Raw genomic sequence first — 16,705 nt, forward strand, 5'->3', positions numbered from 1 at the left:
CCAGTCCTTCTCCCAGGCAAAGTCTGCCTGCTGAGCTGGGCTCTGGGAGACTCCACAAACACATATCCGTACACGTCATTACCGCAGCACCTCCTCGTCTGGGGCTGCCTGTGCGGGTTACTGCCCTCTCACCTCCTGCTCAACAGAGATGCCTTCTGCCTGCCCCAGCTGAAATGAGCCAGGGTTGGCCCAACGGGTTTAAATACAGACAGGGCCTTGCTAAGCCAGCTAGCTCGCTTTGACTGATGGAGGTCAAGGAGTCTGCGCTGAGCCAACAGGTTTAGGAGGATGGTAACTTCTGTCTGGGCAGCGATGCTGGAGACGGCAGCCTCTCCTGAGCTCCTGGGAGGGGCATGTTAGCTGCCAGGCTGAAAACATCTTGGTAAAACTGTAATTTTTTTTTTCATTCGATAGTCAAGGGAATAAAACACAGATGGTTCTTTTTCTTGGGCAGAGAATATATTTACTTGGCTTCATATTCACTTTGTGTCACAAATTGTCAGTGACTCCTAAAACAGAAAGAGTAGATGTGGGTGCCTGTTCTTCAGGGCAGAGTCTCCCCTTTGGAGTCGAGCCATGAGGTCGAGTCATTATTTCTTTTCCTCCGAGATATTTAATGCTCACATGTACTTGAAAAAAGGAACATTTCCCAACCATGGGAAAATTATTGTAGGTGTGGACCAAAGCTGTAAGTTCCATTCATTCACAAGGCTGCCTGTATGAAATGCAGAAGGTTGTACCGTCCCCTTAAGCTATGGGAGTCCCAGGCTTCAAAGCACGTACACAGATTTCTGAAGCCTCAGGTTAAAAATGTAATACATGGCTTATTGACTTGGCATATTATGCTCAGTCTAGTAATTCTGAACCATGCTATGCAATTAAAAATGTCAAGCTGATAATGGAAATTTAAACTATACTTCTCAAAGAGATACCCACACCATGACTCAGAGTTGGCTTTGTGCATAGGCAAAGTAGGGAAGAAGATTGCTGGGAAGGCAAATCCGCCATAGGTTAGCAGTGTATATACCACAGCCTTGAAAAATCCTTAAACGTGGGCTGAATTCTAGATGCTTTAGTTAGGGTGAATGAATATAATCTTATAGTAGATGACTTAACTACTTGTCTCTAATAGCTGGGGCCTGGCAGTCTGGGAAAATTTCTCACCCTTCCACTGAACTCAGGCACCATGAATGGCACTGCATATGCATGTACCTTGAACAAAAGGTTGTTGTGGGTGAGAGGATGTGGTAAGCCATTTTTTTAAAACTTTTTTCAAGTAAGCAGTCCAACAGAAAAAAACCCTCTCCATGCATTGTGGTTTACTCTGAAACTATTGAGAAAATCTGGATTGTTTCTGGTTTTGGCTATTAAACTTGAATAATATGGCCAAGCAGAAGCAAATATGGCAGTAAAGTGTTTAAAAAATACTGTTCTTCTTCTGTTATTTTTCAAATTACTCTCTTCCTTTCTGACTCTTTTACTCATTAGATTGTATTTCAAAGACCACTAATCAGGCTAAGTGCCTGTGGCTTGCTGGGAGAGACGTGGTTTCAGAAGCACACAGTGCACAACCCTATTTTAGCAGTGAGATGCGGTGGGGCATCCCAGGTGTGAGCACATCCAGGACTCCGCGCTGAAAAAATACATGCATTCTTGAAATGCTGATTGCAGTGCATTTGTACAAGGCTTTCTGGCAGGCAAGAAAGGCAATCCTGGAACGGCTATTCATCTTTCAAAGCTGTTACTTCTCAAATCAGACGGATTAAAGACGGGATTGAAGAAAGCACAATGGGGAGTACGGACCTACCTTTGCCCATCAACGCCATGATCTCTAACCTCTCTGTATCTGACTGCTGCTGTACCATCATTCATTCACTGCCTCCAGTTCCCTGTACCAGCAGGTGCCAGTCCAAGATCAAGAGAAATTGCAGCAAGTATAGCTTTTCTGCATTTACTATACACATGCAGAGGTATCAGGGCTGTAAAGAAATGTGAATAAAGACAGCTTCTTTAGCTTTGTTCCTGCAAGTTATATCATGATCCGAGATATTTTAGAGAACCACACACAGAAAGAAGGATGACCTTCAACCAGACACCACTCAGTCCTTTGCTTGCAGAAACAAATGCAACAAGGGGTTGCTTGATGTTAGTTGTTTGCTTATCCAGGCACTGTCAAGACCTGTTTGGACTGCACCAAACAGCTATTGAAGTAGCTGTGTGCTCTACAGGGCAAAATAATATTAATCTTCAGCACTTCTAGAGTGCTTAACATTTTACCAGGGCCTCGCAAATACGAACTGAACTGCAGTCATAACATTGATATGTGAAGTAGTGAGCTGACAGCGAGGTAAGATAGCAAACGCTGTTTTCCCCTTTCTACAGATTGATAACACGGCCTCACTCAGGAATAACAGTGTCAAAACAAGTTTCCATGATCATAAATCTGGACAGTGGTCCGCATGTAGTGTAACGATGGGGTTTTTGTAAAAATCCCTTGGGAAAAACAGCAGATACATCACTTTCCGTGGGTACAGTGACCTTGAAAAAAGAAGCCTGGCGCGTGCAGAGGAATATGCCTCCCAAAGAGCTTGTGGGAACAAATCTGCCACAAATGAAACAGAATTGAAAGGCAGGAAGGACAATAAGGGTAGAATTACACTGAACGGTTTAGTCCTGCAAAAATGTGTGGGCATGGAGACCTCTGCATGCTGGGGCTGGGCTCTGCAAGGCTCCTCAGTGGCTACATTTTAAGGGTCTACAATTTTTAAAGCTTTGCTGTAAGACCATTTGACTAAGGTGTCTCCGGTAGCCCTCAGTAAAGCACTTTGGATGCAGAACAAGGTGGATGTTAACATTACTGGATTGCAGAGTTAAAATCGTTCTCCCCATACCTATAATATTGAACTCTACTGCAAGAACAGTGCAGCTTTTTGTTGCTAAGCATAGGAAAAGGCATGCTGTTCAGTAAAAGAGGCTGCCTATCCATCACACGAACCATGAGGAGAACATCTGCATTTTGCTAGGATCAAGGTTTAATCTGACCCCACTAAGAATGTCTAACTAAGCTTTTTTAAACTTGTTTGTTTGTGCTGCAAATGGAATATTCTTGTGTCAATTCACTTAAGCCCTCTATAAGTAAATGTAGGATCCATCAAGTAGTTATCAGGATCTGGTAGACATTAAGTTCTGTGCCAGGCTCCTCATTAAATTAATCTCTGGTTCCTCAGGAGTTTTCAGATAGGAGCTTGCTTCTGTTTTCTCTCATAGCAGGGCTGGACTCATAGGAAGTGAACAAGCAACAGCTCTTTATATAAATCACTGAGCTGCTGCACCAGCGTGCAAGGGAATAGTCTTTGCTCAAATCAAAAAAGAAGGCCAATTAAATTGGTAGATTCTCCTGTTTAGAAAAAGCTGTTACCATACTTCTTTCTCTAAGTCACAAGGCTGTAGTCTAAATGAGATAAGACTATCTAGTCAGTGAGTTCGCCTTTCCTGTTGAGATATCAGTAACATTGCTGCTGTGAAACTGCTGTGGGATGGAAGGGTACAGGCTCTTTAGGAAGGTCAGGCAGGGCAGGCGAGGAGGGGGCATCGCCCTCTATGTCAACAACCAGCTGGAGTGCATGGAGCTCCACCTGGGGATGGAGGAGGAGCTGACTGAGAGCCTATGGGTCAGGATTAAAGGGAGCACTGGGGCAGGGGACATCACAGCAGGGGTATGCTGCAGGCCACCTGACCAGGGGGACCAAGCAGATGAAGCCCTCTATGGGCAGACAGGAGCAGCCTCACGCTCACAAGCCCTGGTCCTTATGGGGTACTTCAACCACCCTGACATCTGTTGGAAGGACAACGCAGCTGAGCGCAAGCAATTGACGTGGTTTAGGCCCAGCTGGCAGCTGAGCGCCACGCGGCCGCTCACTCACTCCTTCCCCAGTGGGATGGGGAGGAGAACGGGAAAAAAAACAACGGCAAAAGCCTCGAGGATTGGGATAAGGGCAGTTTACTGGAACAACAAGGGAGAGGGAAAAAACAATCAACAACAGTGCTGATAACAGATATTAACAATGGGTGATAACAGAGAACAATTTACCGAACCAACGACCGACCGACCAGACACTCAGCCCGCCCCGGAACCGAACCGAAACTGCGCCGCCCCTCCCCTCCCCGACTAGCCCCCTTTTATGGTGAGCATGACGTCACATGGTATGGAATAGCCCCCGGCCAGCTTGGGTCACCTGTCCTGGCTCCTTGTGAAATTAACTCTATCCTTGCCAGAACCAGGACAGCAATCCAGGAAGTTCCTGGAATGTGTTGATGACAACTTCCTCCTCCAAGTGATAGAGGAGCCCACGAGGAGAGGTGCCATGCTGGACCTTATTCTTGCCAATAAGGAGGGCCTGGTAGGGGACGTGAAGCTCAAGGGCAGCCTTGGCTGCAGTGACCACGAAATGGTGGAGTTCCAGATCCTCAGAGCAGCGAGGAGGGCACACAGCAAGCTCACTACCCTGGACTTCAGGAGAGCAGACTTTGGCCTCTTCAGGGATCTGCTTGGTAGAATACCAGGGGACAAAGCCCTGGAAGGAAGAGGGGCCCAAGACAGCTGGCTAATATTCAAGGGTCACCTCCTCCAAGCTCAGGAGTGATGCATCCCAACAAAGAGCAAGTCGAGCAAATGCAGCAAAAGGTCCCCGTGGATGAACAAGGAGCTCCTGAGCAAAGTCAAACAAAAAAAGGAAGCCTACAGATGGTGGAAGCAAGGGCAGGTAGCCTGGGAAGAATACAGAGAAACTGTCCAAGCAGCCAGGGAGCAGGTTAGGAAAGCCAAAGCCCTGCTACAAATTAGTCTGGCCAGGGATGTCAAGGACAACAAGAAAAGCTTCTATAGGTATGTTAGTGAGAAAAGGAGGACGAGGGAAAATGTGGGTCCCCTCCAGAATGAAACGGGTGACCTGGTTACCCAGGATATGGAGAAGGCTGAGGTACTCAACGACTTCTTTGCCTCAGTCTTCACTGGCAAGTGCTTGAGCCACACTGCCCAGGTCACAGAAGGCAGGGACTGGGAGAATGCAGAACCGCCCACTGTAGGAGAAGATCAGGTTCGAGAATATCTAAGGAACCTGAAGGTGCACAAGTCCATGGGACCTGATGAGTTGCATCCACAGGTCTTGAGGGAACTGGCGGATGAAGTGGCCAGGCCACTCTCCATCATATTTGAGAAGTCCTGGCAGTCTGGCAAAGTTCCCGCCGACTGGAAGAGGGGAAACATAACCCCCATTTTTAAGAAGGGTAAAAAGCAAGACCCAGGGAACTACAGGCCAGTCAGTCTCACCTCCGTGCCTGGCAAGATTATGGAGCAGACCCTCCTGGAGACTATGCTCAGGCACATGGAAGATAAGGAGGTGATTGGTGACAGCCAACACGGCTTCACTAAGGGCAAATGGTGCCTGACAAACTTGGTGGCCTTCTATGATGGGGTTACAATGTTGGTGGATAAGGGAAGGGCAGCTGATATCATCTACTTGGACTTGTGCAAGGCATTTGACACTGTCCTGCACGACATCCTTGTCTCTAAATTGGAGAGACATGGATTCGATGGATGGACCACTCAGCAGATAAGGAATTAGTTGGATGGTTGCACTCAAAGAGTTGTGGTCAACGGCTCAATGTCCAAGTGGAGACCAGTGATGAGTGGTGTTCCTCAGGGGTCGGTACTGGGAACGGCACTGTTCAACATCTTTGTCAGCAACATGGACAATGGGATCAAGTGCACCCTCAGCAAGTTTGACGACGACACCAAGCAGTGTGTGCTTGCAGCCCAGAAAGCCAACCATGTCCTGGGCTGCATCAAAAGAAGCATGACCAGCAGGTCGAGGGAGGTGATCCTGCCCCTCTACTCCACTCTGATGAGACCCCACCTGGAGTACTGCGTCCAGCTCTGGGGGCTCCAGTACAAGAGAGACATGGAGCTGTTGGAGCGAGTCCAGAGGAGGGCCACGAAGCTGATCAGAGGGCTGGAGCACCTCTCCTGTGAGGACAGGCTGAGAGAGTTGGGATTGTTAAGCCTAGAGAAAAGAAGGCTCCGGGAAGATCTAATTGGGACCTACCAGTACCTGAAGGGGCCTACAGGAAAGCTGGAGAGGGACTGTTTATGAGGGAGTGTAGTGACAGGACAAGGGGTAATGGGTCCAAGCTGAAGGAGGGTCGATTTAGATTAGATGTTAGAAAGAAATTCTTTACTGTTAGAGTGGTGAGGCACTGGAACAGGTTGCCCAGAGAGGTTGTGGATGCCCCATCCCTGGAAGTGTTCCAGACCAGATTGGATGGGGTTTTGGGCGACGTGGTCTAGTGGAGGGTGTCCCTGCCCATGGCAGGGGGGTTGGAACTAGATGGTGTTTGAAGTCCCTTCCGACCCAAACCATTCTATGATTCTATGAAACCATGGGAAACGAAGTCCTTTTTTTTAGCTATTTTTTCTCTAGTTAAGGCCCTCTTATGTAAGGCCACTTCACTTGACTTACTGGAGCATGCAATAGCTCTCTGGTAAGCTTTGAGAAGGAAATAGCATTATCAGATAACATGAGCTGTATCATAAGATTTAATGCCACACTTAAAATCCTGATTCTCAAGTTAAGTGGATATGTGGAAATCTCAGCTCATTAAAATAATAAATATTAGTTTTGTCAGCCCTGACTGCTGTGGAGGAAGGCTTGAAAATGAGTACCTAAAAACTCACAAACCATGAAATAAAAATAATTCAAACTAGTTTGTGCTTTTTTTCAAAAAATATAAAACATGAGACCCGAATTTCCATAATAAAAATGCATGCCCTATTTTTATTTGTATTTTCTTTCATTTTCAAAGAAATCTCTTGAAATGCATTGGCACCTGTACCTAAAAACATTGAACACTGGGCTTTTTTAATAGCAAACTAGCAAGAGTGTCACATGTTGCTTACACTGGTATTGCTACTGTTTATAAAGGGGTCAGGTGTTGCACTTTGGAAAAACAAATATCCACCAAAACGTTTAATGTTGTATCTTCTTTTTCATTCTTACACTTCCAAAATCACTTTCACTTCTGGATTTATTTAGACTTTGTTCTCAAAATATTCATGGGGACTTTAATCTCTGCCAAAACCCCTTTTCTATCCTGCAAGGGCTTTTGCAATTTAAGACTATTTCCACTTTTGAAAAACATTCATTCTAGCTCTGCCTGAATACCTCATTTCGGTGGACATGGGAATGTCCTTCTAGCTCTTTTTACAGGGAAGCCTGGATGAGGGGAGAGCGACCATAATAAAAGGCAGGAGGGACACATATCTGGGCTGAGCACAGCTTTTTCGGCAGCTGTTCTCTCCTGCGCCCTTTTGCCAGTCTCCCTGGTAGGGATTCTGCTTTCAGTTTCAACCCTTTTATCCACATGGAGAGGTATGACTGCAGAAATGACCTACCTCTTACCAGAATTTATTGCAAGCCTTTTCCTCTGCTCTACATTTTTCTCCAGTCCTTACCTGACTTGACTCTGCAAATTTTAACATGTTTTCCCTTTGTTTCCTCCAGCCCTCTCCTGCAGCACTTTTCACACATTTAACATCACCCAGCAGCAGCTGTCATCACAGGCTTAATTTACTGTGGCCAGACTGGCTTCTCTGTGACTCACGTTATAGCCTCAGGAGCTGTTGTTTTCTGGTACCTGGGATACATGGAAAAAGATGCGGAAATCTTTCACTCGGTGTTAAGCTGTTGGTTAGTAACTTAGAAGGGTTTTTGTGTTTAACTGAGATGCGTATTGACAGCTGTCTTCCACAACTAGGACTGTGAGAAAAATGCCCCTCAGGGTTGCTTTGAGAACTACCTATATTTAGAAGAACACCAAAGGTAAGAGCAGTTCTTAAATTCATTCTACATGGGCATTCTACCGAGGAGTTTTGTTTTCTTAAAACCATGCCAGCTCCAACAGCAGGTGACAACAGAAGATCATCAGGGAATGAAAGCCATATAACAAGGCTCAAAATAAGACTGATGAAAAATGGCATATGGTTGTCTGGGGAGGACCTAAAATCCTGCAAAATTTGAACATAAATAGTATGAAGTCAACATTGTTGACCCTCTGAGGCAGAAAGTCACACTAGTAATGCTAATCTCTTCTAAGGATTTCCTGTTCTTTTCACTCCTTTACCTTTGGTCTTGCATAAAGACATTGATTCTCAGCAGGTCTCAATTACCTTTGATGGGTGTCCTAGGTGATGGTGGTGGCAACCTTATAAAGGGTACTTAGAGAATTTAATACAGAAGTCTGCTTTAATAATGAACAATAGTATATTTGCAGATCAGTGAAATATTTGTGCTGAAAACCTGCTGTGGTTTGTAGTGGAAATTCAAGCAGAAATCCTGTTATCTCCTGCTCAGTTGTGCAGATGCTGTCCCTGCAGCAGGCCAATATATCTACTGAGCTCTTTGACAGCAAAACATGGGACTTCTACCTGGATTTGTCATCCCTGAAAAAGGCAGGCTGTGTCTATGTAAATTTGTCCAAGCAATTATCAGGACTAGCTTGAAATAACATGAAAAAAAGTTCTCTTCTTCCACAGAATTTCTTCCTCTTAAGATCTGCAGGCAGTGTCTCGTGGCACCCCTTTGGTCCCACCTTGGGCGTCTCTCCCACAGTGATTCTTTCCAAGAGGGTCTCTTTTGCCACTCTCACATCTCCAACTCAGAAATGCCACCTGGGCAGAACATGAGGATTCTGTGCTTTTGTCCATAACCTCTGGCTTGCCCAGCATCCAGAAACCAAGGAGATGTTTGCGGGGGAGGAAGACTGCTCTTCAGTACACATTCAAACGACTGAGTCTTTGGGAATGGGCAGGCTTGATTTTAGTGCATGGACTTTACAGGTGATCTGTGTTTGTGTTGTGTTTGACATGCTTAGGATGACTAACTTACTCTGAAGAATCATGCACGTGCAGTAAGTTACTTCCCAGAGGTATCAAGCCCATTAGGCACATACTGCGCTGAAGCCTGCAAAAATATTTCTGTCAGGAAAACCCATCTATCACAACAGGCCCTCAAATGACCTTCCCAAGAGTCAGCGTCTAAAAAGGAATTAAATTTTTACTACCTTTCTAAGAGGCTGTATGAAGTCAGAAGCCCAAACGCTGAACAGAACTCAAATTCAGTCCCAAACGAGCCATCACCCTCCTTCTCCCAGCGCAAGCAAGTAACTGGTGGAGCACGAAGTATCTGCTCCCTGTCGGGCACCAGCTCTGCCATACAGTCATCGTGTTGCCATGCCAAAAGAAAAGCGGGGGCGGGGACGGGGATGTTTTCTTTTCCAAGAACAGTCCTCTGGGATATAAAATAGTATTTCTTGCCTGTGTTATCAGAAATGACACAGTTCACAAAGTCAGCAGCCACATTTTTGCCAGCAGGTTGCCAATTGTTTCTAATTTGAAAAGCATCCAAAAATGTTTCAACTACTGGACTTATTTCAAAGTTTTACACTCAAACCTTGTCACTTTTATAGATTTTAGGGGCAATGAAAATGTCTGGCAGGCCCTGAGCTGAATATTGACTTTGCCACATCCCAGTTTATTCATATTGTGCCCTCGCAAAGGGTGCCAAGGACTGGAATATCAAGAGCTGTCTGGTTTTATTCCCTGCAACTCTCAACAGTCCTGTCAAACCCCATAAACTGAGAGGCTCATGCAGTTCATTCCCTCCTAATCATTTTGCAGAGACAAGACTAAAGCTCCCCTGTCACTGTGGCACCTCTCCTGCTCTGCAGTCCCACGGGCTCGACAGAGTTGGCCAGCCTGGCCAGGACGCCAGCGGGAGAGGAGGATCACGGTGATGCACCAGTGCCAGGTGGGTACCACACTTGAGATGTCCCTGCCAGAAGACATACTGCCATCGTGGCCCCACAGCCTGCCCCCTGGCATCCAGCACCTTCTCACAGGCCAGAGGCAAAGTCACCAGAGAAAGCAGAGCAGGAGCCCTCCAGAGACCACACCATATTCTCCCAGTCCCGTCTGCTGAAGGTGAGCAGCTGGGCAAAGAGAAAAGAGGCTTTACGCAGGTACTGCCCTGCACAGCTTCATGAGGTGGGCTGCAACGTCACCTTCAGCTAGTAAAACAAACCGGGTTAACATCCGTGAGGTCTCTGTAGAAACAAAAAGCAGATGAACACCTTGGATTCTGGAGAGATGATTAAATCACATGGTCTGTAAGCTCTTATTATTATAATAACTTTTGATATGTACTGTGAAACATTCACCTGGCTTTCATCCCTACCTCTGCCTGCTGTTTGTGGTTGAAGAACAAGTGACGTTTATTCTGGGCTAAAAGACAGCTTTGTTCCAGACCAGCTCTCTCATTCACTGCACATATGTCAGCCCTGCAGGTGCTATCACAGGCTCAAGAAAGAGCAAGTTTTGGAGCAATTTTCAAATAACAATGCAATGTCAAGATATTACTTAGACAAAATAATAAAACACTTTCTGTGCCTCAATCATAGGAAATTGTTGGGGTTTTTTCCCAGACAGTGAGATATATTGCATTTTCTTTTCCATTGCTATAACTGAGAATACCTCCACTGACTTCAGAGGAAGATTTCACATCTATGCTACTAAGAGTGAAATTTTATACCAGCACATGGATATGGTCCATATTTGAGGGACTTGGCTGGTTTAACACTTTAATCCTTCAGGACTGGCTTTAGATTTTTCTGTCTCTGATGCAGTGAAAGCAAATCCAAGCTTTCAATGACTAATTTATGAACGTCAGCTTTTGGGGACAAATTTTACTTGAGTGTTTCACATGAACATTGTATCACCTAGATGTAAACAGCAGAAAGTATCCTTCTATATTTAATCCAGCTGTTACTTCACATAACATACCAACTGAATTCTCCGTTTCACCCAGCACAAAAGGACTGTAACATCTTCCTCTTTGCTTTTTTAAAACCTATTTTGGATATGTGATGATTTTTTTGGTACAGTGACAGCTTGCTGCCATTGCAAATACAGGTCCTCCTCGAATGCAAATTGCAAGTGATCCATCTGTGTTTCTTCACAAGTGGGTTAAATTTAGATTTTAAGATATGAAGAGGAGATTGCCCCAGTGGCTCCTAATCAAATACTTTGGTAAAACTTACTTTGTAGGTAAAACTTTCCTTCATCTTAAGCTGTATGACCACCATAAATGGGTGAACAACTATGGTCCAGATCTACAAAAGTGCCTAAAGAAGAACCGACATAGAACTAGGCTTTAAAACACCAGGGCGCAAAACACACTCCAAAACTTTTGGTGAGGCATGAAGTAATACTTTCATATATACGAAGTGCTGTATCAGTCTTGGAAGGACACCATCACCCCCCACCTACCACAGAGCCAGCTCCAGATGGGAGCTGCCTGCCCTCCATGGGTGGCCAAATCCTCCAGCCAAGCTTCGCGGTGACGGATGGGAGCTCTGCACAGTGCACAGCTACCACAGCTAATATGCCCTTCTTGTGGGTACTTGGGGACGTCTTGGGCCAATTTCTGCCACAGGTCCAGAGACAGCTACATCTACTCTACACAAGCCAACACTGGAGCTAGACCCATTCATCAGAGAGAAGAAAGACACACTGGTTGCCACACTGCGCTGCAGAAAACTTTGGCTGTTGATCCGAGGCACAGTATAAAACACAGTGTCCTTTCATAGCTGTGTTGCTGGCCCTGTGTTAGATGGAAAGTAGATCTCTCTTTAAGAAGTTGCATCTTCAGAAGAACCGTAACAGAAAAAAGAAAAAAAAAATCAAGAGGAAATCCCGAAACCCTGTCACCCACCTCCAAAACTGTAAAAAGTCAGAAATTCTTATTGTCCTTTCTAAAGGGTTGTCCTCTTTACATAGAAGAACAAACTGTTAATAATGGGTAATAAATCCCAGTCTCAATCAGCTTTTATGGCTTTTGCTTTGTTTTGTAATCTGTTTCCACAATACATAAGTGGAAGAAGCAGATAAAACCATTTTTATTTTTTTTAAGAAACCACAAATAAAAGTAATTTGTCTTCTTTCTTTAGGCTTTAAAGAAACCAATCTGCCTCTCATTTAGATTCTATGTGTGCCTATGTTTTAATGTTTTTGAGCTCTCTTCACTTTATCTTTGCTTACCAGTTTTAGGGAGGACACGGTGTTTGAAATGTTAAGCCAAGAGAAACTCACCATGTGTTGTCCAGCACACAAATTCTCAAGCCAGCGCAGCCCAAGCTTAGGAAGAGTTTATTTTTTCTTTCATACAAAATGTTTAAAGAGTATTTGACTTCAAATATTAAAATTAGCAGAAATGTTGAAGTTTGAGTACAGACATACAATTCAGAAGTAGTTCACTTTTCTGGAATACGCGTGTGGAGCTGGGGTGTGCTGACAGCCAGCGTGGAGCAGATTCTGCTGCCCGTTTCTCTTCCATGGAAAATGTGGATGTGCTCAGCCAAGCAATTATGTCCATAACTTGAAGTTTTGACCTAAACCAAATGAAAGAGAGGTTGTATAGCACAGTGAAGGGTAGACATAATTGTAGACATAATTGTGCTGCCCTATATAACAGGGAATGACAGTAATACAGCTGTCGGAGGAATTAAGGATGAAAATATGCCATGTTCAAAGTCCACAGATGGCTTGCATTCTGCTTGCTAGCCCATATCACATTTTTACAGGTAGGTTGTCTTCTGCTAGTAAGATAAACTTCAGTGTAGATTAATTTTAATCCAGACCATCACTTTCATTTTGCTATGTAGTAACTGTACGAGATGAAGGCACATGCTGAATGAAGTCTTTGCTAAATTAACACTCTTGCATAAGTAACTTGCTATGCACCCACTGGATTATCTAATTGAATGTCTATCTATTCTTGCTCTATGTTGAGATTTTTGTTTGAAAATTCTGTCTTTTAAATAATTGGGAAATTTTCTGCAGACAGCCACAATTTCAGAAATTCATTACTACTATCTAGAGAAATGCAGCAAAACATCTGAGTTACCTTTAAGTACTGTAAAGGAGACATTTTATTCTCCACTGTGGATTAATATGTTATATAGTTCAAGAAATAAGTACATACAGTTACAGGACTTCTAGTCATTCCTCATAATGTAAATAGTCTGCACAGTCTGTCAATCATGCTATTTCTTATTTCCAGGATTCCTTTTGCAGTCCTACTTGTTCAAAAATTGACAAAAGATTACTTATAAAGGATCAAAGCTTTATAGTTTGGAGATAGAATGTTTTCTTGTAATTTTCTTCCCACTTTTAGGTACTTTATTTTCCTGTTCTTACAGCTGAAAATGCCCAGATGCAGGATGGATGGATAAGAACTCAACTTGAAGCAGAAATCTGAGGAGTGTTTCACAGAGAACACAACTCCCTATCAACAATCCAGGATACTCACCTCTTCCAGAAATCCTCATTCATTTCTATTTTAATTAATAATCCTAAAATCAGCATTAAACATCCTAAATCAGTGCACATTAAGATAAACACTATGTACAATTACTCCAAATTCAAGCTGTAGGTCACATTTATCCTTTATACTTTAATATGCATCTGTAATCAGGAGGAGGTCAAGGGGATCTGTGCAAATTAGAACGTGCTAGAGCACAGCCTCAGGTATCATACTACTTGTACAACGGTTACATGACTTGCCATGTGTAATTAACTATAGGGTTAGTGCTTCAAAATCAGAGTTGTAGTCATATATGCTTCATAAACTCACAAAGCTGTATGTGTAAATGACTATAGGTACAATTCCCATGACACTAGCAAGCAGTTCTCTTTCTGAACCTGGTAAGATCCTGGTCTTCAGGGACTGGGAATTAACCAAACAAGCTGCCCGGATACAAGGTGAAATCCTAGCTGTACTGCAGCAAATGGCAAAACTGATATCAGGATGGCCAGGATTTTATTTGGAAAATTGGGCTTACATTCTTAAAAGAGAAGATACTAAATTTCATTTTTTAAAAAAATCCTTTGCAGTACAAAAATTATATGCAACACCTAATTCCCCATCCATAGTAACCTTCCTGTGGTTACTTCTTCCAGTAAATATTTTTGAGACAAAGGCAAAAGTTGAAAACATACCTTTGTTTGTGATGACTGTAAAACTAGAACAGGAATCAACAGGACACAGGGAATTCAAGGTAGGGAACTGCTGAAAGAAAATCAGACAAATATTCAGGTACATGACTCCTCAGATACAGTCTGTGTCACTGAAAGCCAGTCTAGTTTTCTCATTAAATCAATCAGATAGAAGACATCGTCTCTCCCTATGAACCTTGCCGTGCTCATAACCTTACACCATCAAGGCTACTACTAAACACTGATAATGCAAATATGTTGGTCTATTAGTCAAAGGTTGACTTGGAGAAGATATGAGAGTAAAATCAAAGAAAGAAAACATAAAACTTGTCATATAATACCCATAGGCTTCATTGCATATTTTACAGGAGTCCATTCACCGAGTGATTAAATTGTTTGGGGCATTTGTGTTAAAACTAAATTACAGATGGTCAAACTCTCTGAATTTTCAGTAAATACACAGCATGATGTTCGTAGATAGGCACTTTGATGGGAGTTATAGATGATGTGTTTTTATATAACTGTTACATGCCCCCCACTCCCCCCCCCCCAAAAAAAAAGATTATCAGCAATTTGTCAGAAAATATATTTTCTTACTATGTGACACATGCCTAATTATGTCTATTGTTTAATTTTGGTGGTATGTAAATAGACTTAAAAATAAAATCAACATGATTGTGAGATTTTCTCCTCATTTTATGCATTTGCTATATTTATTTTGGATATTCTTAGGAGTTGGAAAAAATTAAAATATAAAATGACAATAATCTGTAAAGTGTGTAAATCAAAGTTAACCTTATTGTTTTAGGAGTAAATGAAAGGTAAGAATGAGCATCATCCATCAGTTAGTACCAAACAATGCAAGAGTCCAATTCCTCTCCTTGTCACCTTCGGAAGAAGAAATAGATACCACCAAATGGAAATGGCGATTCTTTTTTCTCTTCCATTAGAGATGCAGCTTCTCATTACTTTGTCTGTCTAAGGTTCATTGACTGCTGAAAAACATTTATCTTCTCAGGTGAGCTCAGTAAAGGGCACATATTTCTTTTCACTCGGTCTCTAGGTAACCGTGGAAAAATCTGTATACTTGACACTGGACTGAGTTTTTCCAACTGCAAGGGAAGACATTTTGTGCCAACTAAAACCCGTGGTATATCATATTATGGGGATGAAGGTGATTTCAGATCTCGAGGCCAAAAGTGTGGAATGATTTTCTGTAACAAGCCTCTATGGAAATTAACTGAGGGCCCACTACCGAAGAAGGCTGAACTTCAGTCCTGTTACCGCAATTAGGATTGGGCTTTCCGTGCCTCTGCAAGCAACCCAAAACCTTCTGCTTAACTCCCAGAGTGCAGATCCAGCATTGATGAAATAGTCAGAGGCAGAAGAAAACATTCGGCAATGCCTAAAGCAAACAAGAGGTCATGGTTTGCTCTAGGAGGCAGACAAAAATAACGTTTTACTCAATGGAGGAGCTTTATGTAGGCAAGTATGCAGTCATACATACTCTTTCCCATACCTCTTTCTAAAGGAACTGGGTATTAGATACATTTTCCAAGTTGACAGAAAGTGCCCTTTTTTCAGATTCAGTACTTAAATGAAAAATTGTCTTCAGTGTTTTTGGCAACATAAGAAAATGAAACATTTGTGGGTTTAGTTCTCTTCCCTACTCCCTCACTTTTATCCAAAGTCACTGTATATTGACAAATCCAAGCAGTAGTGGGACTTAATTTAGCTGGGAGAGAAAGCAGGTACTGGAGCACACCGATGAAAGCTGCTGCACAGGATTCATAGAACCCAGAACTGCATGTATCAGGTTTATATCTTCAACATGTCACCAACCCAGGCGAGTAATTTTTAAATTAGGTAGAACACCAATGGGAACATGTCAGCACCACATGTGGAATGGCTTCCGCTGTGCGCAGTTAGACACCCCATCCCCTGCGCCCGAGTCTGCTACTATCTTCTGCAATCCGTACCTTCTGGACCAGAAATTGGCAAATCAGGGACAAAAATGAACTCAGGTTTCTTCACAGATCACAAAAGCTTTTTCTGAGGTCATTTACCATTTATCAGAATTCATTTTACACTGTTTAGGTAATTTCTGTGAGGACTGCTTTCATCAGCTATGTTAATGTTATGGTTTAACCCAACCAGCAGCTAAAGCAACCACACAGTCGTTTGCTAACTCCCCCCTCCAAAATGAAAAGAAAATGTGAAACCCGAAGCCAATGCTCAGCAAGTCCCTGAGCCACCCCGCCTCCCGGCCAACCCCCCAGTTATATACTGAGCATGACGTCATATGGTATGGAATATCCCTTTGGCCAGTTTGGGTCAGCTGTCCTGGCTGTGTCCCCTCACAGCTTCCTGTGCACCCCCCACCTTCTCATTGGCAGGCCAGTATGAGGAGCTGAAAAGTCCTTGACTGCTTGGCAACAACTAAAAACATCAGTGTGTTACCAACATTATTCTCATCCTAAATCCAAACCACAGCACTATACCAGCTGCTAGGAAGAAAATTAACTCTATCCCTGCCAAAACCAGGACAGTAAATAATAATCATATAGAGTTCTGAGATGCAAAAAAGCTACTTTAATT

At 43.3% G+C, this 16,705-nt stretch overlaps 1 long non-coding RNA gene across 1 annotated transcript; it reads left to right on the top strand.

The window, feature by feature from the left end:
* Window positions 1-6,352: 6,352 nt before the first annotated feature.
* On the top strand, window positions 6,353-14,739 carry LOC142600922 (uncharacterized). The gene is made up of 3 exons (XR_012834397.1): window positions 6,353-9,863; window positions 11,159-11,842; window positions 13,312-14,739. It is a non-coding gene; the product is annotated as an uncharacterized LOC142600922 (long non-coding RNA).
* Window positions 14,740-16,705: the final 1,966 nt, after the last annotated feature.

The sequence above is a fragment of the Balearica regulorum genome, chromosome 3, assembly GCF_011004875.1.
Source record: "Balearica regulorum gibbericeps isolate bBalReg1 chromosome 3, bBalReg1.pri, whole genome shotgun sequence".
NCBI lineage: Eukaryota > Metazoa > Chordata > Aves > Gruiformes > Gruidae > Balearica > Balearica regulorum.